This window comes from Antechinus flavipes, chromosome 4 (genome assembly GCF_016432865.1).
Source record: "Antechinus flavipes isolate AdamAnt ecotype Samford, QLD, Australia chromosome 4, AdamAnt_v2, whole genome shotgun sequence".
In the NCBI taxonomy this organism is placed as follows: domain Eukaryota; kingdom Metazoa; phylum Chordata; class Mammalia; order Dasyuromorphia; family Dasyuridae; genus Antechinus; species Antechinus flavipes.
Genome location: NC_067401.1, coordinates 88,441,573 through 88,469,261, shown reverse-complemented (window position 1 = coordinate 88,469,261; position 27,689 = coordinate 88,441,573). Strand labels below are relative to the sequence as shown.

Genomic DNA, 27,689 nt, shown 5'->3' with positions numbered 1-27,689 from the left:
GATGGGCTAGTGGCAAGTATTCCACAGTTTTAAGGACCATCTTCTAAAAGTCTTAGCACACCAGAGTTCTGGATGAAGGGCAGAGATTGGATCAAAAACACCTGCTTCCTTCCTTTTTCCTTCCTCCCGAAAGGCAAGTAAAATAGAATCTTTTCCCTCTTCCTTTTTCCATGAATTCCATTGCCCAATTCAAAAAAGAAATCACTAAACTGGTGACCTTTAGGGCCTAGCCTTTTAGGCTATTTCTGGAGTTTGAAATCTCCTTGGAAATGATCTCCTGACAGAATCTCAAAATTCAAGAAGTTGTAGTACATTAATTCTGTAGTTACAACTGACTATTGCAATAGTGAGGGAAATTAAAGGATAGGGTAAAAAGGGTTATTTCCACAGAAAAAGACAGGCTTCAAGTAATCTAAATTTAAAGGGAGAAGAGATTGGTTTCAGGACATAACTCCTTGCTGTGCATATATTATGAGCTTTTAAACTATTTTTGAGTGAATGAATCAATAGGGGCATCAGTCCTCCTTCATGAAATGTGACAACCCTGTGAACAAAGAGATAACTATCCCCACCATCTGATAATCAACTGCCACCTTCAAGGAAAGTTGGCACTCTAGCTGAGTATCAAAGCTTGCTCAGGGAGAGATAAGAGGAGCAAAATCACCACCACTACCTTGGCCACCATTTTTCTACGTAGAGAAGCTCAGGATCCTGACCCAAGAGCCTTGGAAATAGAGCTCCTACTCTACCCCTATGTTTGTCCACAGGATCTGCTTCCAACCTGGTCCTCCCAGTCTCATTGAAAGAAAAAATATTGTGGAAAAAGGGTCTACTTTTTTCTTAACCTCCATCAACAATTGCTGGCCAGTTGCCACCATCAATTCCCAAATATGCAGATCATAAATCTTTTATGACTTAGTAAATAAGTACTAGGTCTATTTCTGAGACAAACATTTATCCAGGATCGTACAGCTAATAAATTTCAGGGATGGGATTTTAATCCACAGTGACCTCAGTGACACTCAGTAAGGAGTGTGGCTGGATATTCAATGGCATAATTATAATAAAATTTGTTAGATCATGATCTGTATCTCATTAATTTCAGTTCATTTATATTTATCAGCATTAAGTTTTCCATCCAAATACAAAAATTAGTGTCAGTGAGCACACTACCTTATGTATTAGCATTTATTTTTCATATGTTAGAAGCTAAGGAAAGGAACTCTTAAGATTAGAGCAAAGAGGGAAAATATAGTTTCAGCTTTATTGTTTTACTCTTATTTGTTTTTTCTCTTTTTAATTAAAAAAGAGAATTTTGGACAGCAGAGATATCAAAACACAATCAAAATTGAAAATGCCGAATTATAGCTAATTTCCATGAATCTATTAAGATGAGTCTATTTCCCATTCTTTATGCCATGACAGATAAACTCTTTTGAACAGAGCTCATTTTGAAATACTCACATAGATGGATTTGATTTGTATCCACTATAGCCAAAATATATGTCAGTCCCACTAAAATATTCTCTATGTCTATATAATCTGAGAATTTTACTTTTAATATACAGTATAGTAGATGTGACACCCTTTAGCTAATTTTTTCTTTCTTTCCTTTTTTCCTTCCTTACTTCTTTCTTTCTTCCCTCCTTCTCTCTTTCCTCCCTCACTCCCTCTTTTCCCCCATCCTTCTTTCATTCGTTCCTTGCTTCATTCCTTCATTCCTTCCTTTCTTCATTTCTTCCTTCCTTCATTTCTTCCTTCCTTCCTCCTTCCCTGAAGAAATGGTCTTTGCCTTCAAAGACTGCTCACACTTAGGAAGACAAGGCTAATACAAATGAAACAACCAATAATATGTGACTGTCACTACTCACTGTAGGATAAGATGCTCTATGAGCAATAATACACTTTGAAAGAGACTTTGTGGAGGACAAAGGACCTGAGCTGAACCTAGAAGGATGTCTAAGATTTTGATAAGCAGAGAAAGCAAAAGCTAAAAGGCAGAACTTGAAACCTAGACTAAGCCTGTGGCTTTGTACATTGCCAGTGGCTCTGGAAACAAGTAATATTCTTAATCTCTACAACTGAAGACAACTAAAGGACTCTCCAAAATTGGACAGACTATAAGAGATAATAGTTGCACAGTAAATGTTTAATTTAGAGAAGATTAGTTATTGGAAAAAGAAATAGACCAAATAATAACTTGTGAGATCTATTGAAGGAATTCTTGTTTGGGGATGGATTGAATAAATACAAAATTTGAGAATTGGAAAAAATCACAAAGTCCATTCAATCCAACACATAGGAAAGAATTGCTAATATAACACATCCAACCTCTGTTTAAAGACTTCTGGGAGGAGCAACACATCACCTCTTAAGCATTCCATTACACTTTTGAATTTTTTTTAGCACTAATTTTTAGGAATTTTTTTTCTTACATTAAGCCTAAATTTGTCTCTTTGTAACTTCTGTTCATTGCTAATGACTGTCCTCTAGGGCCAATCAAAACAAATTAAATCTCTCTTTCATGACAGTCTCAAATATTTGAATATAAAGTAATTTGTGCCCTACTTTATCATCTCCACCTCTTTTCTCCAGGCTAAATATCTTCAATTTCATAAAGTCATCTTTGTAGGATATGGATCACTAGCTACAGAGTCAAAGAATGCTTCTTCAGAGACTTGCTAGCCATATGTACCCTATGCAAGTTATTAAAGCTTTCTGAGTTTCAATTTCCTTATATGCAAAATGTTCCAGCTCTAAATCTATGGTCCTTTCATTTTGGTTGCCCTCCTCTGGACAGTTCTACTGATGACATTGTATGAACAAATACATATTTTACAATCCTGGGACTGTTAGATATTTGCTTATTTATAAAATTAATTTGTACATAAATTATCACCCTGAATGTATTCAAAGTTAAGAACTCTGCAGTTCTCACTTTTACTGTGAAGCTCTTAGGATTGAAAATTAAGATTATGATGGTCTAGTAAAATTTAACCCATTTATAGCACAACATAGGAAGAATCAGAAATATACACATCAATCACCTTAATTAGAATTACACACTCATTTTACAGGTTGCACAGAGGATGATCATAAGAATTATCCTGTATATTTTCCACTGAGCATTTTGTTTGGAAAAATCATGAATGCAAATGAATACCTTTACATGATTACATAGAGTTCCATGTACCTTTGATGTAACTTGCTGATAATTGTGGCCAAAGTACTATTCCAATTGTCATTATGTTTATCCTTTTGGAATGGGTGAATCACAGATTTGGAACTTGATGGGGCTTCAGAGGCCATCTAGACTAATCCCCTTATTCAGGTAAAGATATTGAGGTTCACGAAAATTATTTTATTTGCTCCAAATCACACTAGTATGTGTCAGAGACAAATTAGAATCCAGATCTTCTGACTACAGAATCAATGTCTTTCCAATGTATCATTCATACATACTGGGGAATCAAAGGGGTATTTTGTGAGAGGAAGCATAATGTAGTGAAAAGATCCCTATGCTTGGGAGTTGGAAACTTAGGTTCAAATCCCGGTTCTACCATTTATAAGCCATGTGTTTTGGGGCAAGATACTTAATTTCTCTGAGCCTTAATATCTTTGTAAAGGAAGAAAGGAAATAAACATTTATTAAGCATCTACTCTATGTTAGGTACTCTCTTTACAAGTAGTGTCTTATTTAGTTCTTATGACAACTCTGGGAAATAAATGCTTTTTCCTCATTTTACAATTGGGGGAAGTGAGGCAAACAGATTAAATGACTTTTAAATGATTTTATCATTTGTTCTATCTCTGAATATTTTGGGTTTCTGTGCCTCAGTTTCTACACTACTAAATGGTATGCTATTGCCCAGCACACAGCTAATTAGTATCTAAGGCTGTATCTGAACTGATGTTGTTTTTTTCTGTTCCCAGTCCTAGCACTCAATGTACTGTTTTACTTGGCTATCTGAAAATAAGGATAATCATAGTACTTCATAACACTGTTGTAAAGATTAAATGAAATAATGGGCTTTAGAACTTAGAGCATTATATAAAAGCAAATAATAATAATAATAATAATAACAATGGTCTGGGAACAGAATTATGTGTGTTAGGATATGAGGTGCTAGGGACAATAGACGAAGAAAAAAATTGGTCGTTAGTAGGGTTTTCGATATTCATAATAAGGCATCCAAAAATAGACTATTTTGCCTTTTTCTCAAGGAACTGTCATTTCCCCTTCCTTTCCACTAGATGGCAATGTTGAATAATTTATCTTCAATAAACTGAGCCCACCAGCTCAGTAGCAACATTCCCGAAATAATTTGACCAAAGAACTTTTATAGATTTAAAATACACTGATGCAACCAAAAAATACTGGCCTGGTTCAGGGTGGAAGAAGAGAGATTGGAACAGACAGAGAGACAAAAGAGAGGGTTTATAGAGTAAAGGTAAATTAAGTCTTTTTTTATACTAAAAATAACATGTAATAAATAATTTCATTATATAGAAATTTTCATATTTAGTATTCTGAAAATAAAGACACCACTTATGCTTTTTCATGAAACCCCAAATTCCATTATATAGAATACCAGGATTCTATAGAACATATAGCTTGAACCAGAGTTTGTGGGGCAGATTTCTAATCTTGGAATGATCAGGATCCTAAAAAACATAAAAAGGGGTTGTCCAGAAAGTAATAGAAACATTTCATTTTAACCTCCTGAGTTTATGTGGATTATTACCATTGGAAAGACAGTAGGGAGTTAAATCAGGAGCCCACTTGACACCTGGACTTCCCACTAATATCTGGAAACAGCAAGTGATATTCATGCTGCCTCTGGGAAAAGCCACGTGGCTCAGTACTTTTGCCTTTAGCAAATTCTTACACATCTGACTAAAGGAACTCAATCTTTAACTCCTCCGGTAGTGGTGCCATCAAAGCAGTAGCCTATTAATTTTTATAAATTGAAAATCTAACCAGCAGTAAGAATCCTGATTTTAATTAAATGGATTTTATAATTTGTTCTATCTCTGAATAACTATGTTATTTTGGGTTCTTGTGCCTCAGTTTCTGAAATGCTTACTGGCATGCTATAATAATGATTAATATAGAACAAAAACATACTTCCTTAAAGAAACTTTTAAATAATTGAAAAAAATCTTCACATTATATTTCATATATGTTATGAATTTTAAGAAATACAGCTCTTAGAATCAGAAGATCATTGTACATGGCAACAACAAGATTATACAATGATCAATTCTGATGGACATGGCTCTTTCCAACAATGAAATGATTCAGATAAGTTCCAGTAATCTTGTGATGAAGATAACCATCTACACCCAGAGAGAGGACTGTGGGAACTGAGTGTGGACTACACCATAGCATTTTCACTCTTTCTGTTGTTATTTGCTTGCATTTTATTTTCTTTCTCAGTTTTTTTTTCCTTCTTGATCCTATTTTTCTTGTGCAGCAAGATAACTATATAAATATGTATACATATATTGGGCAACAATGTTTACATGTATCAGATTACTTGCCATCTAAAAGAGGGGATGGGGAGAAGAAGGGGAAATTTTGGAATGCAAGGTTTCGCAAGTCAGTGTTGAAAAATTACCCATGCATATGTTTTATAAATAAAAAGCTTTAATAAAAAAAGAAAGAAATACAGCTCTTAGGTATATACTATCACTGGAATTAGGCTAACTAAATGTTGCCTAGCAGTTCAAGTGAAGTCCAATCAGTACCCAGTATGGTAGGGCTATTATCTATTAGGAAAGAAATTTAGCATAGTAGAGGGGCGAATTTGGAATTATAGATTCTTGTTTCAAATACTTTTTCAGACAAATATTAGGTATGTGGACCCAGGTAAATTCTCTAATGTACTTATCTCAGCCTCAGTTTACTAATCTGTATACACACATACACTTCACAAAGCTTCTGTGAAGATCAGATAAAAATACATGTAAAACTTTTTCTAAGCTTCTAATTGCAATATAAATGTTAGCTGCTATTATTATTATTATCTCCCTCAGCCCAGTCATTTCAGTTCCTTTAACATTCTTTCCATTTTTGTTATTCTGTTTTTGGCTCTTAGTAACCAGCTGATTAGTAATTCAGCTTTCATCTATTAAGTGCCTGCTCTATGGTAGGCATTGTACTAAGCACTGGGGGATACAAAGAAAAGCAAAAGGCAGACTCTTTTCAGGAAGTTCATTGTTTAAAAGGGGAGGCAACATGCAAACAACTGGTCTTAAATAAGATATCTATAGGATAATTTGGAGATAACCCCAAGAGAATTCATAAAAATTAAAGAGGACTGGAAAAGGCTTCTTATATAAATTGGGACTTTAACTAAAAATTGAAGAAGATCATGAAAGGTATGGGATTAAGATGAGGAAAGGACCTTGGGAAAAGGACTGGGAAAAGAAAGAAGAACTGAGACTGAAAGAAGGGAGTAAAACTGTATAAATCATTTGGAAGAATTTTGATTAGAGTAATAAAACACAGCTTGAATTTCAGAGGAAAAAAATTGGGAAAAATTGAGGAAATTTTTAATGAGAACAATCTCTAGTTCTACTTTTTGTTTGAAAGAATGGCAGAATCCAGCATATAAGGGCTTCAACAAGGATTCAGGAATAAGATCTGAAGAAGAAGATTTAAGAAGAGGAGAAAATAATTGGCAAGACAAGGCAATTTAAGTATACTCGATATAAGTGAGAAAAAGTATGTTGGAAGATAATAGCCATATTGATTGTATAAATTGCTGAGTGAGGAAAATTGATAAAATGCATAGGAAACTGGTACAAAGTGAGGGTATGGTTTAGGTGTTGTTGAGAATAAGAAAAGCAGATTGAGTGTCTATGTCAAATTATTAAGATATGATACCAAATTGTAAAGGATGTAACAAGGTATCTTGGGATGAGGAGAGTAGGAGAAATGGTATACTGACTTGAATCAAGTGTTCAGTGTTTATATTTCTGCCACAGTGGAGTGATTATCATCTATTTTATGAATGAGCTGTTCTTTTTCCTAGATCAAGGGACTCAAAGAATGCTTCATCATACTTCCGGTTGTTGAGGACAATGAAGGACTCCTAAAAGGAACAGAAGTGATGAGTCAGTAGGTTAAAGAAGGAATCTGAGGTAGAGTAGGAGAAATATGACCCTTGTCAGGTTGTTAGAAGAAAGGAAAGGAAAAGGTCAGCTGTATATTTAGAACTTTAAAGACGAAAAACTAAAAGCAAAAACACATTTGAAGGCCTTCCTAAAGGTGATAGAGATGGATGTTTGGAAGAGGCAGCTCTTCTTCCTCCAGAAATAAAAAAGATAAGAGTCATAGAAGCCATGAGTAAAGGTAAGAAGAAGACTCCAAGAATAATAGCATTTGGTGATTAGAACTCTGTTCAAAGGTATTGAAATAGTTATTGGTTGATGTGATAAAGACAATTGAGATATCTATTTTCCTGAGTTATATATTCAAGACATAATATAAATTCTCCTAAGATTTATCAAAACAGATGACTACTACTTACTTCTGGGATTATGTGGGCACAAATGATATTACCAGAAAAGAACTAAAAAAATCCCAATGACTAAGAAGTCTTTGATAAGAAACTGAAGTTTTGGAAACAGAAGATGCTTTTTTTCCCCTAAAGACAAGGAATACAGAAAAGAAAATTTTATTTGAGAAGAGATTAACTTGCTAAAAGAGTGGTTTATGAAAATGGAATTTAAAATTCAAGATCACAGCTTAAAATATGGGGATGACAAATTCCTTATCAGAAATAGACTGCACCTCACAAAGATAGCTAATAAAGTATTTCTCAAGTGTCTTTCAGATCTAATCAAAAGAATTTTACTGAATGACGAGGAAGTCGAACATTGCTTATGTATATCTCCATAGAGAGCAGCTAGAACTAAGAAAGAATAGCAGGTATGACATGCTCAACTACTCAGGAGACAAACTCCAAGAAAAGAGTTAGTAATAAAAACACTTCACATTGAGTATTTATATATAAATATCCAAAGTTTAAACAACTAGCTAGAGAGATTTGAGATCTTAATGTAAGGAGGGAAATTTTACCATAAAGCTATCATTAAATCTTCATGAAATTAAATCCACTACTTATTCAAAATAAAAGGGAGAGATAAAAGATAGAACAGGGTATTATTATTATTATATATTAAGAAGAAGGTATATTCACACACACATCCAAAAATCAGAAAAGGGAAACATATTGCAGAAAATTTGGATTATGATCAAGGGAGAAAGAAATAAAAGACATCCCTCCCCACCTCCATTGAACCATAGGCCACTCAGGATGCCCACCAGTTGGAGAATGGCTGAATAAGTTATGTTATATAAATGTTATAGAATATTTTTGTTCTATAAGAAATGATCAGCAGGATGAGTTCAGAGAGGCCTGGAGAGACTTACATGAACTGATGCTGAGTGAAATGAGCAGAATCAGGAGATCATTGTACACAGCAACAGCATTATTATTATTTTAAGACAATCAATTCTGATGGACGTAACTCTCCAACAATGAGATGGTTGAGGCTACTTCCAATGATTTTGTGATGAAGAGAGCCATCTATAACCAGAGAGAGGACTGTGGGAGCTGAGTATGTATCACAACATAGCATTTTCACTCTTTTTTGTTATTGTACATTTGCATTTTGTTTTCTTACTCATTTTCTTTCCTTTTTGATCTGATTTTTCTTGTGCAGCAAGATAATTGTATAAATATTTACCTATATTGGATTTAACATGTATTTTAACATGTATAACATATAATGGATTGCTTGCCATTTAGAGGAGGTGGAGGAAAGGAGGGGAAATTTTGGAACACAAGGCTATGCAATGGTCAATGTTGAAAAATTATCCATCCATATGTTTTGAAAATAAAAAGCTTTAATAAAAAAAGAAGCATAGACCACTCAGACAGAAAGAAGACATAGATGAGGATTTTGGAAGAATATCACATTTGGCACAGGATAGAATATAGTAATAATAAAAATTTTAATTATCCAGACATCTGCTGAAGCTCATTCTTCTAAAGGCAAATCAGCAAACAACTTTTTGACTTGCCTTAATGATAACTCCATCCTTCAAAATCTGGAGGAATCAAGAAGAGTAAGGTTTAGTATAGTGCCAGGCATGTAATAGACACTTAGTAAATACTTATTGTTTTACTAATCTGAATCTGATGCTAAAAACAGGTAGGAAATACATTTTAGAAAAAAAATGATGAGAACACTGAAGAAAAATGACATTATTTCTTAGAATTTATGATACAGAAAAAAAGAAAATTTGGCATCGTTTGACCTTCATTCTAGACTTTGAGAAAATAAATTCTAAAAAGATACACAGAGAATCCCACAGATCAAAATTTTATAGGCAAAGTCAGCCCTGTACTGATGCTCAAGAATCAAAATCAGTAGAAAGGAAGGTAGACTTCCAAAAAAGATGAAAAAATGGGATTTATTTAAAATGGATAAAGCAGATGCATAGAGAACTCACCAACCAACTTAAATTAAAAAACAAAAACGGAGAAAAGAAATACACAGAAGATGGAAACAAAGTCAGATTACAAAATTATGTCACAATCCTGGAATATTCATGTCAATATGATAATGTTTAATACAAGTAGAGATTGTTAAAGGAAACTGGAAACAATTTAAGAACTCTACTGAGTGAAAAGAGGATCAGAGAAAGGTTAGGATTTTTGCTTAGTGTGGATGGGATTATGATAACTAAAAATGGAGAGCAAACAAAACAAAATTCTTACTTTGCTTCTGTTTTCTCTGCTAAAGAGAATGGTCCTGAGAGTGATATGGAACTATGCTCAAAAAGTTATCAAACTGTGCATACCCTTTGATCCTGCAGTGTTACTACTGGGCTTATATCCCAAAGAGATCTTAAAAGAGGGAAAAGGATCTGTATGTGCCAAAATGTTTGTGGCAGCCCTCTCTGTAGTGGCCAGAAACTGGAAACTGAGTGAATGCTCATCAATTGGAGAATGGCTGAATAAATTGTGGTATATGAATGTTATGGAATATTATTGTTTTGTAAGAAATGACCAGCAGGATGATTTCAGAAAGGCCTGGAGAGACTTACATGAACTGATGTTGAGTGAAATGACCAGGACCAGGAGATCATTATATGCCTCAACAACAATACTATATGATGATCAATTCTGATGGACATGGCTCTCTTCCACAATGAGATGAATCAAATCAGTTCCAATAGAGCAGTAATCAACTTAACCAGCTACACCCAGAGAAAGAACTCTGGGAGATGACTATGAATCATCACATAGAATTCCCAATCCCTCTACTTTTGTCCGCTTGCATTTTTGATTTCCTTCACAGATTAATAGTACATTATTTCAAAGTCTGATTCTTCTTGTGCAGCAAAATAACTGTATGGATATATATACATATATTGTATTTAACATATACTTTAACATATTTAACATGTATTCGTCAACCTGCCATCTGGGGGAAGGGGTGGGGGGAAAGAGGGGAAAAATTGAAACAAAAGGTTTTGCAGGTGCCCATGCTAAAAAATCACCCATGCACATATCTTGTAAATAAAAAGCTATAATAAAAAAAATAAAGAGAATGGTCTTTCCACTCAAAGTGATAGAACAACAACCACAAAAAAAGGTTAACAAGATGCTGATACCTAAGATAAAAAAGGAGATTGTAAAAGAGAAGCTAGTTGTTCTTCCTGAATTCATCACCTAATCCCAATAAAATACATCTTTGGTATTGAATAAATTGACAAAGGTGATTACTGAGTCACTTCCAGGAATATTTGAAAGATTATGCATGGAAAACAGGAGATATGCCAAAAATTAGAGAATTGTCCTGATTTTCAAAAAAGGGAAGAGAGTATCCAAGCTATAAAAGTCAAATAGGCGTGACTTCAATTCCTAGGAAAAGCCTAAAAACAGATAACTGAAGAGAGAATAGGTGAACATCTAGAAAGATTTTTCATGAGAAAAATGATGATTACAAAGAACCAGAATGGCTTTATCAAGAATAAGTCATTCTGGACTAAGCTTCATTTCCTTTTTCAAAAGGAATTACTAAACCAATACATGAAGGGAATGCTGTAGAGATACTTTACTTAAATCCTAGCAAAAGCTAAAGGAGCTCATTTTCTTGGATAAGATGACAACATGGGGAACAAGTTAGATGACTACAACTAAAGTTATTAATGGTTAACTAATAACTAAAGTTGTTATAGGTTAAGTTGCTAATGATTTTGTGTGAACTTGGCAAGAGGTCACTAACAGAGTACAGCAAAGATCTGTGAACATATTTGAAAATCACTTAAATAGTGACTGATAGCAAGATGATTCTCTCATCAATACAACATTTATCCTCAGCGCAACCCTAGGAATTGGTACTATTATCATCACCATGTATAAATGAGGAAATTGAGGCAGATAGGAGTTAAGTGACTTTCCTTGGGTCCCACAGAATTTAAAGGTAATATTTGAACTCAGAGCTTCCTGATGGCAGGTCCAAGGCTTTTTCTACTGTACCTCTGAGTTTATTCCAGTAGTTTCCTCATTTGAGAGTTCCTTATATCAAGTTAATTCACAGGTTCAGTCCTTATCTCTAATACCCTTGGGTAACAAGATCTGGAGAAGAGCCTGCTGAATTTCAAATCAAAAAGAATCTGAACACCTAAGTTGTATTTCTATTTCTGACATTTCTTAGAATTTATTATCTATTAGCTGTGTGAGTTACCTAAATTCTAAAAGCCTCAGGCAAATATCTAAGCCTTTTCCATTCTAGTATGAATCACACTCCTGTGAAGTTTTTCTTTCCTCTATGAGGCTGTTTTTCTCTGTTAAAAGTTCTGGTTCACCATAGTTCCTATAGTATGCATTTTATAAAGACATCCCAAGTGCTAAATAGTATTTTTTTTTATCTTTTTTCTAATTTTTTTGCTGTGAATTATTAGGTACTTCTTTCATTGTTATTCTTCTTTATTTGACATAGTTGATATTTTCACAGTATTCATTCTTTTAAAAAATCTATATGCTTGCTATTTGAATCTTTTTTTTTTTTTTGGCCATTTCCTTCTCCAGTCCATTTTTGACAGATGAAGAAACTGAGGCAAACAGTTTTATCTTAGGTTATCAGCATCCTGTTAATCTTTTTTTGTGGTGGTTTTATCACTTTGAGTGGAAAGACCATTCTCTTTAGCAGACTTGCCCAAGATCTATCGATCTATCTTTGTTACACATTAGTAAATATTCAGTTTTAATCTTTGCCCTTTCAGGTCTTTATCTTCTTTAAGTAGCTCAAACTCCTTGCTCTGGAATGTAAGCTCTCCTTGACACTGACCTGGCCTCCAGCACCTTGCTTTGTGTAATTCCTCCTCCAGAATATAATGATCTTGGCATTTTTCTGCTTCTCATATTACTTCTGGATTTTCTTTTCCAGTCCAATACTCTCTGAGTAGTATGTACAGGAAAGAACATTGGACTTGTCGTCAGGAGTGATCAGGATTTGAATCCTATTTTTACACAAATTTGCTATAGGGTTTTGTGCCTGTCATTTAATTTCTCTTGGTCTCAGTTTTCTCCTCTGCAAAATGGGGTTGATAATATCTATAGAACCTATCTTATAGTACTAAGAATCAGATGATATAATATATGCAAAATATTTAAATATCTTAAAGTACTATGTAATGCTAAATATTATTATCCTTAGTGAGAGACAGCAGGAAATAGCGGGTAGAGAGCTGGCCTTGGCGGTAGAAAGCCAGTATTGAAGTCACCTTTCAGTACTTAAGGCAAGATTTCAAGTTGATGTGAAGGTTGTGCAATTATTTTAATTGTATCCAACTCTTTGTAACCCCATTTGGAGTTTTGTCAGCAAAAATTCTGGAGTGGTCTGCCATTTCCTTCTTCAACTTATTTCATAAATGAGGATTTGAGGAAGACAGGATTAAGTGACTTGTCTCTGGTCACACACTAAGGCCAGATTTGAATTCGGAAAGATGAGTTTTTCTGACTTCAAGCCCAACTCTATAGCGTCACCTAACAGTTCCACAGTAAGAAGATACAAAACTGTATTGATAGATGGAGTATTCTAGTCCCCTGTATTAATGAATCCTCTTGTTATTGTTGCTATAGTACTATTACAACAAAGTAGGCAATAGGCAACAGCTGTCAAGCTCATATCATATCACATTGAAAACATACAATTTAGGAGGATAGCAAACTTCCTGGTCATGTAAAATTGTTTATATATAATTAGATACGTCTAATGTTCTTGAAGACAGTTTGAATAGGTAAGAATTGCCCTTTGAAATTTGTACACTGTCTCTTTGCTTAGCAAATTCCTTAATTCTAATTATATCAGGGAAGATAAATTTTACCCTAGTCTGCATATAAATTAGAGGAATTTCCAAAGTAGTGAAGACTGAATTAATAAGGTTTTCCTGTGCATGAAGACATTATAACATGTAATTTTGTCATTTTTTTCCCCGATGGATTTTTTTTAATTGAATAATCCCTCCCCTCAACTATTTGAATGACCCCTTCTTGCATAATAAAAATAGGTCATTAATTGGGAAGTACCAACTAAGTCATTTTTCAATATATTCTTTTTTCATTAAATTTATTTGACTTATCAAAATTTTATCCAAGTAAGAGCTTATATTTCCAGCTCATGATCTTCTCTTCCAAATCTTTCCCTCCTTTCTTCCTCAATTATTTTTTTCTAGAAATCATCTTAATCTCTTGCATATTTAGCACAGGAAGATTTAGCATGAAGAGGATTCCATTATAGCACAAAAGTTAAAACTCTTGCATGGAATCGAAAATGTGCTTTCAGGTAGGAAGCCATTTCCTATTTTTGGAAATTAGATGGAAATGCAGTCAACTGCATTTCTAGAATAGACTTTATATTTTAATAGATGAAATCTCCTGACACATCAGGAAAAATCAACTACTAAATCAGAATGGTTCAGTAAGATAATAAGTCACAGGGTCTGCAGCTAGTTGAATCCTTAAGTACCATCCACATTTAAAAATGGGAAAGTTGAAATCTAGAGAAGTTAGATGGTACAGTGGCTAGAATGCCAGGCCTAAACTCAAGAAGACTTATTTTTGCCTCAGTTTTTTCATCTGTGAAATGAGCTGAAGAAAGTATGGCAAATTATTCTAATGTTTTTGCCTTGAAGAGTCAGACATGACTGAAAAAACAACTGAAGCAAAACAAACTGGAAAAAAAAAAAACCCACCAACTGAATGAATGTAAGCAGCAAAGCCATGATTTAAAACCCTGGTTTTCTCATATCAAAGAAAATATTCTAGGCATTCCTTAGGATATTTATTCTAATAATATAGAATTGTTATATTTTCTGTATAGTCTAATACTTCTGTATTCTGTAGTCTAATACTTCTTAGATGCAGGGAGGTGCATTACCAAAACTTGTGACGAAGAGAATCAGAATTTGATCCTCACTGCAAACATTTCCCAGCTTTGTGACCCTGTGTAAGACACAAAACTGGTCAGCCATGGTTTCTTTATCTTAAAAATGAAGATAATACTAGCAGATTTATTGCCTGGTTCAAAGGAGATATAAGTAAAGCACATTGCAGACCTTGAGGTGTTATATAAATGTGAGATGTTGTTAATAACAATTAAACTTCATGTTATTCAATATGTCCCACTGTTTCTAACAGATCTCAAAAAGAGATCTTTTTGGATCCTGACTTTATTATCCAGCGTGTTAGCTGTCTCTCCTTTCTATACAAATTTGAAAAGTATGCCATTTGTGCCTCTGTCTAGATCACTGATAAAAATGTTAACACACCTAAAAAATTAATATCAAGCCAGTAAAACATTGTGTCTGCTTACTTAGCCAATTGAGTCTATATCCAATGTCTACATCTCTCCATTATTTTTACAGGAAGAGCAATCAATTCCCATTTTTGTTGTTGGCTAAAATCTAACATTTCTCAAATCTAGCATATAATCTCTTTGTTATCACTTTGCTATAACTATTTGTTATCACTATCATTTCCTAAATGTTCACTTACTGTTTCTTTATAATAACATGTCCTAGAATTCTGCCAGGAATAGAAATTAAACTCACTGGTATGTAATTTGCCACATCAATTATCTTTGCAACTTTTGAAAATTAGTTGTCCTTCCCCTGTCCCATGATAGTATTCCCATAGTCGTTTATATTAGTATAGTAATGTTGTCCCAGTAGCCCATAAACAATATCTATATTAAATACATCTTTATTTACTTATTTCTCCCTGAGACGCAGATTGATATAGATTAGATGATCTCTAAAGACCATAGATCTCTGTCTAATTTGCTTTCAAACTAAGGAAAGGATTTTTGTTTGAAGTGGCTTTATATTAATTCTCTCTCCAGAAGCAAAGTGCTGAAATCAGGAGACCTAGGTTATTTAGTGTCCCCAATCCAATTCTTACTAGCTCACAGCCTTAAAACAAATCACTTGAGCTCCCTCATTTATAAAATGGAAATAATGATGCTTGTACATGTTTTTAAAACAATAGAGTCCTCTCTAAACAGGAACTGTTATCATCCCTCAGAGAGAGACTCACTTTGACTCTTCTTTGAATTATAATAATAATATTGTAATCATTCTCCCTCTAGCCTTCCTTAATAGAAACCGTTCTATATACTAGTATGAAATTAATTAGAAAAAAGGGTTAGGAACTTAGACCCATGATTTTATTAATATTTGGAATTCTTGGTTGAGAAAACCTACATCAATTTATGTTGGTATCTTCTTTGTAATTTATAATCTTAGAATTACCTCAAGTTCTGAGAAATTAAGTGATTTGCCCAGGATCACATAGATAGTATGTCTGGGATAGAACTTGAACCCAGATTTTTCTAATTTTCTTTTCTATGTGCTATGCCATATCGTTATTCATCAAATTAATTATTGTAATAAAATATTGTTCAGGTATTTATCCTGTTTATACATCCAGTCTGTTATCCTAAACCTTGTTAAAGAAGGTCCAATCTCCTCTTCTTGGCTATCATACTTTTATTAATCATCTCCAGTTCCAGGAATCCAATCTTTTAGCACTAATCTTCTACTACAAGCAAGCTAACCTCATTATCATCTCAGGCTATTGTTCTGACCTTGTTCATGCTGTTTAGTACTTATATTTATTTCATATATATTTATAGCTCAAGAGGGAGCAAAACATATTATATAATGTATTGGGTTAGCGTTCAGATTTAATGACTGATATTTTAATGTGTGTGACCAAGGGTAAATGATTGCAATTTTCAGAAATCCAGGAAACTCCCTGAAACTTGTTTCCAAAATTCTAGACAATTGGTATCCATGTTGGTGGAGAGAGTTTCCACAGCTACAAATCACACATTGAGAATTGTCTCCTTTCCCCAGTTAGATTATAAATTCCCAGAGGGCAGAAACCATATCTGATACAGGCTTTGTGCCTCACCTCCCTTTTTCTACTGTCCTCTCCTCCCCAAAACCTAATATGAAAGATGCTCAATAAATGTGCTGTTGATGAAAATTACTGTACACTATATTATATTCTTTCTTTATTTTCAAGAGGATGGACATTATGAAATGAGGGGAATGGTCCACCTCGGTGGTTAGCACAGCTGCTTCCCATTAAGCACATTGAGGAATAAATCCACACACCTACAGCTCACATCATTAGGAAAATTAGGCTCAAGTGACTGGGTCTCATTATATGCACTATTGGAAGCCCATTCTTAGCTAATGAAATATCTTTACAGGACTTGGATTCAAGTTAAATATGCATTTACAGCTTTGGCCCTTGACTCTGAGTCTATCGTCAGATCCTATTACTACTTTGCAGCCTATCAACATCCCTTTTCTTTATGGCCCTTCTGGACTCTGCTTTGACTGCTCCATTGCCAACCTCTTTACTGAACACAAGTCCAAGAGCCTGAATTTCTCTTAATCATTATTGATGCAATGGTCTAGGTTCCAAGGCATCATGTGCCATGATGCTTCAGCTGGCACCTTGTACATTGTATTCTCCATTTTGAAAGCCCTGACTCTGGCAGGTGTACAATTCATTTTGGAATTAATACATAAATTTTGATGTCTCCAGTAATTTGTATTTTAATTTGTGTGAATTCTTCACTTCTCGATCAATAAATCAACAAGTATTTACTAAATACCAAGTGCTAGGTATTGAGAATGAGAGAGAAAGATAGAGTCCTTAAATGAACTATTATCAAAAGCAATAAATACAAGTGATTCTTTTCCTATATTTATTGCTTTCTATTTATAATAATCTGACTGAATCATCCTTAGAGAAATCTTGTAAAACTGGCAAGTTGAGAATGAAAGATGAGTTGGACCTTTTTCTTCACTTTACTCCATATCAAGAATGGGTTGATTCCCTTTTTGGTACAAGGGCATATCTATTCTCCAAGAGTTTTTTCCATTTCTTTCCTCATAGGTTTATGAAACCTTTGCAGTTTATGAGCAAAAGCAGAGATTTGAAATTAACTCATACTATCTCCCTTAAATATTCTGTTTCGGACAAACTCTTCCTTGTTTTGCCCTTTCTCACCTTTGCTTATATCATTCCAAATGCCTGAAATAGCTTTTCCTCTACCCTTTGTTATTATTCACTTGTTTTTTCTTGTCTGCCTCTTTGTGATCCCATTTGGGTTTTTTGGGGCAAAGATACTGGATTGCTTTACCATTTCTTTCTCCAGTCCATTTTACACATGAAGAAACTAAGGCAAGCAGGATTAAGTGACTTGCCCAGGGTCACATACCTAGTAAGTCTCTAAGTGCTAAGTTTGAACTCAGGAAAATGAGTCTTCCCCACTTCAGGTCTGGTACTTTATCCACAGCAGAGCCAGTAAGCTGTCCCTTCTAAATTTCTTCATTATGAAATCCTTCTCACCAGTCTTGATTCCTTAATAACCCTATTCTCCAAGCAGAAAGTGCTCTTCACACAAATTTTTGATAGCAATTTTCCTGGATCTTCTGTCCATTATATGGACAGAATGGTTATTTGTGCAAATGTTTTCTTTCTTCTCCTTCTCTGTTTTCCCCATACATAAAAATCATAATTTCCCTAAGAATCTATGTGTCCATCTTTGTAGTTACAATATCAAACACTATAATCAGTAGACTGTAGGCCCCTTGGGGCAGAAACTATTTTATTTTTATCTTGTATCCCTGTACCTAACACAATGTCTGGAACACAGCCGGTCCTTAATAAATTTTTTTTGATTGATGAATAAGTGATTATTGAATTAAATATGTTAAAAATCCAAGACAATTTCAGAGTCTCCAAACTGTCTTGATCATTAGAGCAAAGACCTGATTGATATTTCTGCTTCATCATAGGATAGTTTATCTTTCTGATCTGTGGAGAAGGAAGCAACTTGTGACCAAAGAAAAATTGGAATTCATTATTCAACACCAAATAGATAATTTTGATTATATTAAGTTAAAAAGGTTTTGTACAAACAAAACTAATACAGACAAGATTAGAAGAGAAGCAATAAATTGGGAAAACATTTTTACATTTAAAGGTTCTGATAAAGGCCTCATTTCTAAAATATATAGAGAACTGACTCAAATTTATAAGAATTCAAGCCATTCTCCAATTGATAATTGATCAAAGGATATGAACAGAAAGTTTTCAGATGAAAAAATTGAAACCATTTCTAGTCATATGAAAAGATAGCAACAAGATAATACGACGATCAATTCCGATGGACATGGCTCTTTCCAACAATGAGATGATTCAGGCCAGTCCCAATGATCTTGTGAAGAAGAGAGCCATCTATACTCAGAGAGGGGAATGTGGGGACTGAATGTGTATCAGAACATAGAATTTTCATTTTCTTTGGTTGTTGCTTGCTTGCATTTTGTTTTCTTTCTTATTTTATTCCTTTTTGATCTGATTTTTCTTGTGTAGCACGATTATTGTATAAATATATATACATATATTTTAACATGTTTAACATATATTGGATTACTTGCCATCTAGGGGAGAGGGTGGGGGGAAGGAGGAGAAAATTTGGAACACAAGGTTTTGTAAGTGTCACTGTTGAAAAATTGTCCATACATATATTTTGAAAATAAAAAGGTTTAATTAAAAAAAAAAAGTTATTTCTGCTTCAGATTACCTTTCTCTGTTTTACCCAACACAGCACTTGTCTATTCTTTGAATATTTATAGCACTATCATCAGAAATGACCCCTTAGAAGTTAGATCACATAGCAGCTGGTAACTTTCTTGTTGCATTTTCGATAATTTTCTATTATTGTGCTGCTGACTCAACCCAAGAGTATCAAAACACAGCCAGAAGATTTGGTGTCAGTTTTCTCGGAGGGCAGAGTCCAACTCTCAGCTAAATAGTTCTTTAAAAGTAACTAGTCAGCTGGAAAGTGAATTATAATGGCTCCAAGCCATAGGAGGAAAATTGTGAGAACAGAGTAAGCAACTTCTTGGAGAAGGGAGCTAGAAAGGACAGAGCTTGAAAGACAGGAGAAAGCACCTTGAAGAGCCACCAGAGATTTGAACAGTAAAGTCTGGGTAATTGTTGGAGGATAAATGAAATAAGTCAGAAAATGCCATATTCTTGAAAATTTTACGTGCTCTAAATCAATGATGTTAAAGTCAGATAGAAACAGGAGCCACTAAACAGTACACAAGGATCCTTGCAAACTGCATACTGACTTAGCTTTAAAAATGTAATATTATCTGTGTCTTAATGTATTTTTATTTAGTTAAATATTTTCCAGTTACACTTTAATATGATATGGGTCACATTCAGGGGCAACGTGGTCCACATGTGACCCATGTGTTCGAAACTTCTGGTCCCAATCACCAATAATAAAAGAATTAAAAATGAAAATAGTTAAAATAAAAATACATTTAATTCAATAATCATTGAATTAAATGATTTATTTAATTCATCATCATCATTATCAATTCATCATTCAAAAAAGCATTTACTAAACATCTGCTGTGTGCCAGGCATTGTACTAGCTAAAAATACCTACAAAGGCCTACAAAGACAGACACATAGATTCTTAAGAAAATTATGATGTAATATATGGGGAAAACAAAGAAGGAAATGATTTTACTTGATACCATGCAGATCATAAAAGATCAAAAAGGATGGCAATGGTTGCGTCTGAAAGGACTTTGAAAAGACAGGTACCCTGATGGATTGTTGGTAGAGCTGTGGATCAGTACAGATGTTTTGGATTTCAACTAAAATTATATAAGAAAATGGCTAAAGTGTTCATTTTCTTTTGACTAATAATCCCAATGATAGCATATAGTAACAATCATCATCAGCAGCAGCAGCATAGTTAATTAATATTTATATTGTTCATGGAGGCAGTTAGTTCAGTGGAAAGCATGCCAGGTTTGGAGGCAAGAAGGCTCATCTTCCTATGTTTAAATCTGGTGCCAGATACTAGCTGTGTGATCCTAGGCAAGTCACTTAACTCTGAAAACAATTCAATTATCTTTGCCCCCCCCCAAAAAAAACCCATGGGTCACAAAATGGCAAACATGACAAATATATAGTATTTACTAGATGCCTGGTTCTATGATAAGTGCTTTATAATTATTTGTATTATTTTCTAACTCTAAGTCCTGTAGGGCATCTAGGCCATTTAGTGGCCCAAATATATCAGGAATAATAAAAATAGAATTAAAAATCCAATGCAAATTTTGAATAGAATGTTCCACTGGCAAAACTTCAGCCACCTGAAAGGATGAGAAAAATCATCCCGCATTGTACCTTGAATGGAGCTACCACTGCTTATTGGGAAGGGAAGATAATCTGCTATATATATCCTTTTGCTAGCAAACCTTTTCCCGCTAAAGATTGCCTAAGTAAAGACTACTTTCCTCTGCTATTATTCCTTCATCTGGAACTAGTTTAGTCCTACTTCCCCAAAGATTCATTCACCCTTCCCTTACCCTCTCCTTTTATCCTCTGACAAAAGGGAGAATCCACATTTCCCTAGACCTTTCAGAGTAAAACACAATGGTTTGGAATCCAACAATTCACTTATTTGAATGGTTCTGAGTTCTTTGGAACAGCCCAGCACTATAAAGTTTGCCTGTATCACCTATGAGGACTGATTTCTGAATGAAGAAATGGAAAAGGTGAAATTCAATAATGAGTCATTAAATTCAACAATTCAATACTAATAATTCAGTGATTCAAATTAATTCAATAATTACTTATTAAATATAAGGGAAACAATTTCTCTCAACATTCTGCCAAATACAAACAAAAATCAAGGCTAAACCAATGTGAGTTTCTCTCTAAAGATCATATATAATCTCAACATTCTCTCCAATTCTCTTCTCCTTTACTCCAATATTTGACCAAAAAAAATGACATTTCCTTGCCAAGGAAAACCCTTTTACTTGTACTTTGGAAAAACTATCCTTCTTGATTCCTCCTTAAACTTGTCTTTTTTAAGATTAAAAAGAGTGGATTTTGATTCATTCTTCTTTATCGCTTATTTCTAGGCTGCCAGCAAACAGGTCCAAATCTTACTTATCCTTGTTGTTGTGGTTTGTCCTTCGCACTCTGAGAGGACCACAGCATCAGGGAGATGTTGCCATGACATGAAAGTGAATTTAAATGAGGGAGGGCTGGGCAAGATCACCTGCCTCACTTTCCTCTCCACAACCATCTGGATCCAGAGGCAAAATATAGATCAAGACAACTGGAGATGGCCTTGAATGAAATAGGAGACCATGATCTTTTTAAGTTAAGGTCTTTAACAGTTTGACTGAAGCTGCACCCATTCAGTGATTAAGGTTAAGTAGCAATTGAAGCAAAGAATCTCCTCTTTCACCTAGTCCAAAAAAATCTAAATTAAAAACAAAACAAAAACAACCTATCCTTAACTAAGTGCCTTAAGATAATCCTAAATATCTCTCTTCTTTCACAGCCCAGTTTCTAGAAAAAGATGTCCACTTTCATTGCCTTCACTTCTTCACCTCTCACTTATTTCCCACTTATTTTAAGGGAAAATAAGCTTTTGGCATCCAATATTTAACTGACTTGTTCTCTCCAATGATACGGACTAGTGTTTTTTTTTCCTCAATAGTCATTGCTCTTAATCTCTATTTCTTTTGACTTATTGACTTTGCTCCTTCAGGATACTCTTCTTCTGAGTTTTTGGGATACTCTTTTTTTCCTGATTATCCTTCTTCTTGTTTTATTACATTTTCTTGGTCTTCTTTGCTGGATTACTAATCAATCAACAAGCATTTATTATTTATTATGTATTATATGCCTAGTACTGGGTTAGGTGCTGAAGATAGAGGCCAAAATGAAACAGTCCCTGTCTTCAAGAAGTTTCTATTCTTAATTTGAGGAGGGAGGAAGCATTTGTATCTAAAGCAGTTAGGAAGGACACCATGAAGTAGGAGGCATATTAGCTATGACCTGAAAGAAGAGGATTGGGAAAGATGGAGGTGAGGAAAGACTGAATACCAGTCATGGAAGTTGCTTGTGCAAAGGTACAGACATGAGTGATAAAGTAATGAGGTTTAAAAACAGCCACTAATCTGATTTCTCTGGAACATAGTGTTTGAGTGGGATTAATGTAAAATAAGGCTGGAAAGACATACTAGACCCAGATTATGGGACATCTTAAATAATAGACTGAGAAGTTTATATTTTATCTTAGAAGAAAAACGAAGCCACTTAGGCTTTTAAGTGGGGAAGGGATGTAAGAACATGAGAAGATATATGATTTAGAAAACTCATACCATTTAAATAAAAATTAAAGTACTCTAAAGGTCCATCTATAGATATATAGAACTCTATTCTATTCTCAACAAATTATGCTTTGTATCAAATCTTTTCTTCAATCTCTGTTCCCAGAGGACACTGCATCCTGTCCAAATTCTCTCTCCTACACCAGATGCATACTCTTTCTTTTTGAAGTTCCCTTATGTGTGCTACATTTCACAGATGAAAAAACTGAGGAAGAGAGGTTAAATGACAAAATTAAAGCCATACTTCAGGAACATTAGAGGAAAGAGGCATTTGAACAAAGCATAGGTTTTCTTTCCACCCTAGTTCTTTCTAATGCAGCTGAGCTGAGGAGAACATAGCCTCAAATAATATTTCTTCTAAGTCTGGCACAGCTGGTACTTTATGATCAATGTTTGCTAATGGGATCATCTTTATGAAACATGTTGTGCTATGGGGATATAAGTGGTTATTTTCTCTTTACTCTGGTTTCTGTTTGGTGAACTGTAGCCAAAGGCTGTGTCGACACAAAATTATGTTTTGAACTAATGGCCATCTTGAGTGACAATTCTAAAAATTCAGGCCCCAAAAGAGATCTTCTGAGGCTGGAATTATGTAAATAGTTGAAGCTTTGCTAGCATTAGTGGAAAGTGCATTGGACTTGAAGTCAGGAGATAAGAATTTGTTCTTAGCATCTAACAATGACTAGCTGTGTTTTAATTAATTGGTAAAACACAAAACCACTGTTAAGTCTCAATTTCTTCAACTGCAAATTAATAAGAAACTTGAGAATATATTTTGTAAATTTTCAAGCACTAGAAGTATATAATTCATAATGTATTGACAACAATTAATATTACTAGTAACAAGTCCATTTGTTGATTTTGCAGCGTAGACCCATCTGTATATTCTATCTGAAGTACTTCCCTATGTTAATGAGGAGAATTTAACCAATAAATAAAATGAGGTCATTTCTTCAAGTTTATAATTCATTAAATAAGGGCATAGGTTTATTACTAGAGGACACATCAATGGAGTGCCTCCATATGTACCAAAGATCCAAAGATGATAGCTGGTAGGGTCGTTTATACCTATGTGTGTCTTCATTATAACTGGTCTAATGGTTCAACATTAGGGCCTTCCCTGGTAATCTCAATTGGTGTATATTTTAATAAGCTAGGCTAAGAGTTCTCAGCTCCTCCCTATTATTTCATCTTTGAGAGATGAGGAAGATAGCTGGGAAAAGTGAGATGGCCCTCTGATGTGACTGATCAAATCCCAGATTCTGAAGGAATGAAAGTTTGCTAACAATCTTAACCAGAAAAACATAAACTATCTCAATCAGATTTTCATGAGCTCATTCTCACCTTTGTAGACCAGGACACCCAAAGGGAATAAGAACAAAGCTCATTTCCCTGGAGGAAGGTCTAGCTTAAACTGGGTTCTCTCTATGAAGGAAACAGAAACGAGGGTCTCATTTTGTTGGGGCCCAACACAAACAAACAAAAAGGAAACATAGATGTCTTGGGTACTGGAAGTAATTACAATTACTTAGTCAGATTCTTCAGAGACTGCCTGGTTTTTTCAGGAGTGAAGTCTTGACAAAAATAGAATGAAGAAAAATGGATCACAAATAAATAACTAGTTATTAATACAATAGTATAATAATAATTTCCTCCAACTACATTGAGGGTATCACTTTTTTGGTCTGCTTTCATTAAATATTTTCTTCAATTAGCATCCATCTGTACAATATCTCATACAGAATGTGCAGCTGGTCTGTCTCACTGATGTGTGAGACATCACACCAACAAATGTAACTGTGGTTAACATCCAATTATGGATAGTTTATCAAGTCCTATATTGACTTGTCTAGGGACAGATGGAGTATAATTTTGTTGATGTCACTCTATGCAATTATAGACTATATGCAATTAAACTGAATTGCCATGTGAATAATTTGAAAAATATATTAAATCATATAATTGATACTGGCAATGCTATAGTTACTTTCATTTATATGCATTTCCTCAGTGTCTTCTAATTGTATGGACTCAAAATATAAGTTTTGTGATTTTAAAGTGAACAAAGACTATAATAAGGATAGCATTTCGTGGCATTTTAAAGTTTGTAAAAAACTTAACAAATATCATCTCATTTTATCCTCATAGCAACCTTGAAAGGTTGATACTATTTTTATTCTACTTTTACAGAAAAGGAAACTAAGGAAGTCAGTAAGTCATGACCTTTGCTCAGGTTACATAGGTTGGAGGCTGGATTTGAACTCAGATTTCCCAGGCAACTAGGTGGCCTGGTAGAAAGGATACTGGCCCTGAAGTCATGAAATCTTGTTTTCCTAGATTCAAATCCAGCCTCAGACACTTACTAGCTGTGTGACTCTATGCAGTGCCTCAGTTTCCTCACCTGAAAAATGAGCTAGAGAAGAAAATGGTAAACCACTGCAGTATCTTTGCCAAGAAAACTTCAAATGGAGTCATGAAGAATTGGATAAAATTGAAACAACTTAATATAAAGAAAAAAAGAACTCCTTGGCTCTCTAATCATAATATTACCTAGCTGTTTATAAAAAGAAACCCATGAAAGTATAAATCTACATCTGACAATTCAATCAAGACAAAAATCTATCTAACTTTTTTTTTTTGGAGTTTGAAGGAATTTGATTTAAATATTTCATAGAATTTGAAAGGGACTTCAGAGGTCATTTAATCCATTACATTCATTTTACAGATGAGGAAAATGAAGACTAGGAAAGTAAAGGGACTAATACAAGACCATATGGCTAAATGGGAACAAAGCCAAGACTAGATACCACCTCTCTTGGCTTCCAACTTCAGACTTTTTCCCTTCAGTGCTTCCTGTCTGAGTCCTCTTCATGTGAAATAAGTCCAATTCCCAGAATTGTATTAAACCATAAATGAATTCAAAATGCACAAACCTTTATAAACAACTATTATGCTGAGGATACAAAAACAGGTGTAAGAATGCCTACTCTTAAATAACTAGAGTAGCACTGTAAAATATAATATGTATCACCATAAATAAATACAAAATAAATTTGAGAGAAAGAGAGAGAGAACACTAACATTAATAATTAGTTGGAATTGGAAGAGACCCAGTTCAGGAAGATGAATTGACCTGTGTTTTGAAGGAATAAGGGGATTTTCTGAGGCAGAAATGAGGAGATGTATTCTTGACATAGGGGAAACCACTATTTCAAAGAATTGCAGGTAGGAAACAAATTAATTACAAACTATATTAAATTTGGTCATCTGACAAATTAAAATCTTCTTTTAATATCAAAGCTATATAATTTAATCCATCCCTCTAAATATACATATATGTATATATATATTTACATATATATATACTTACACATATATACATGCATATATACACATATATGTGTATATGGATATATATAACATATATATATGTATACATATATATATATAGAGAGAGAGAGAGGAGAGAGAGAGAGAGAGAGAAAGAGAGAGAGAGAGAGAGAAATATTATCCCAAACTCTAGCAATTGTAGATTTAAAAAAACAAAGGAGAAAAAAGTAAAAAAAAAAAAAAAAAAAAAAAAAAAAAACACAACTTCAACCAAGTGTTTATTTATTTTAGAAACCAAGAGCACCAGCTCTGAAATCAGAATTCTGGGTTCAAATCACATCCCTGACCTTTACTAGCTGTATGATTTTAGGTAAATCACTTAACTTCTTTGGTTCTCAGTTTCCTTATCTGAAAAATGAGGAATTTGGCCTATGTGGCCTTTATCATTCCCCCAAAGTATTTTGAGAGTTGATCCTTTAATATCCTTCCAGCAAAGCCCTCCCCTGTGTATACTTATTCTCTCCAGCTGCTTTTACCATGTTCATTCTCTTTGGTTCCATTTCTACCTCCTCCATAAGCACATCCAAGATGGTGGCATATGATGGCTCCTTCATCTTCCATGGTAAAAAATAATTTGTTATAAAAATCTTTTCATTGTTGTTCTCCTTCCAGATTTCCTCTTAAATGCTTCCTGGGATACGTTTGTTTAGTGAGATCTCATGTAAAGCTTTCCTTAGATTGTTTGTTTTTTTTTTCTCCCTTCTATTTCTCACTACTTAATAAGGCAATACTACCCTTTCTCTATTAGATTTTACAAATGAGTTTATCTTCTAAACAGTCTTGTTCTTGGCTTCTAGATCTTTCTACTTGACAACTAAATCAAATGTTTGCTGACTGATGTAGTTTTTAGAATACTCTGGTCTCCTTATTATGGTAATTTATTCACACCAGTAAAAATTCTACATGAAATTATTATAAGTAGTATTGCTTTTCTTTCTTCCATATATAACTTATTCAAACATGTTAAGTGACAGTTGTTTAAATTACATGCAATATTTTTCTCATTTCCCGTCTTCTAATTTTGTATTAGTTTTTTCTTGATTCTAAATTATTGGTCTGTCTGTAGACATATAATTGATTCAAAATTCAAAAAAATTATTTATTTCCTGTCTCTTAAACTATAAACAGTTTCTAAGATGGTCAATTCTTTTCAATTCTTATTTTTAAAAGCATTAATGATATGTAAATATGAGGCTTCTTTATAGTCTCTTTCATTCCTTATCTCTCAACTATATTTTCCAATGTTTCCTCTTCTATTTTCACTTAGTTCAGACTTTGCAAAGAAGTCACTTAAGATTCAAAGCATATGTCAATTTAATTTAGAGTCTCATCTTCATCAGATGTCTCTATTTGTTCCTCTGATTCTTTGCCTCTCAATAACAATAATGATGAAAAATTTATACTATTTTATTGAGTTAATCAAAGCCCCACATTGAGCAAAGAATAGAGATAGTTCTCAAATCTAGGT

General features: G+C 34.0%; 2 protein-coding genes across 2 annotated transcripts in view; one reads left to right on the top strand and one right to left on the bottom strand.

The window, feature by feature from the left end:
* OPN3 (opsin 3) overlaps nt 1–27,689 on the bottom strand; it is a 56,865-nt gene that overhangs the window by 12,506 nt on the left and 16,670 nt on the right. The gene's annotated exons all lie outside the window — the stretch shown is intronic.
* Nucleotides 1–27,689, top strand: part of KMO (kynurenine 3-monooxygenase) — an 87,993-nt gene that overhangs the window by 59,190 nt on the left and 1,114 nt on the right. The window lies entirely within an intron of this gene.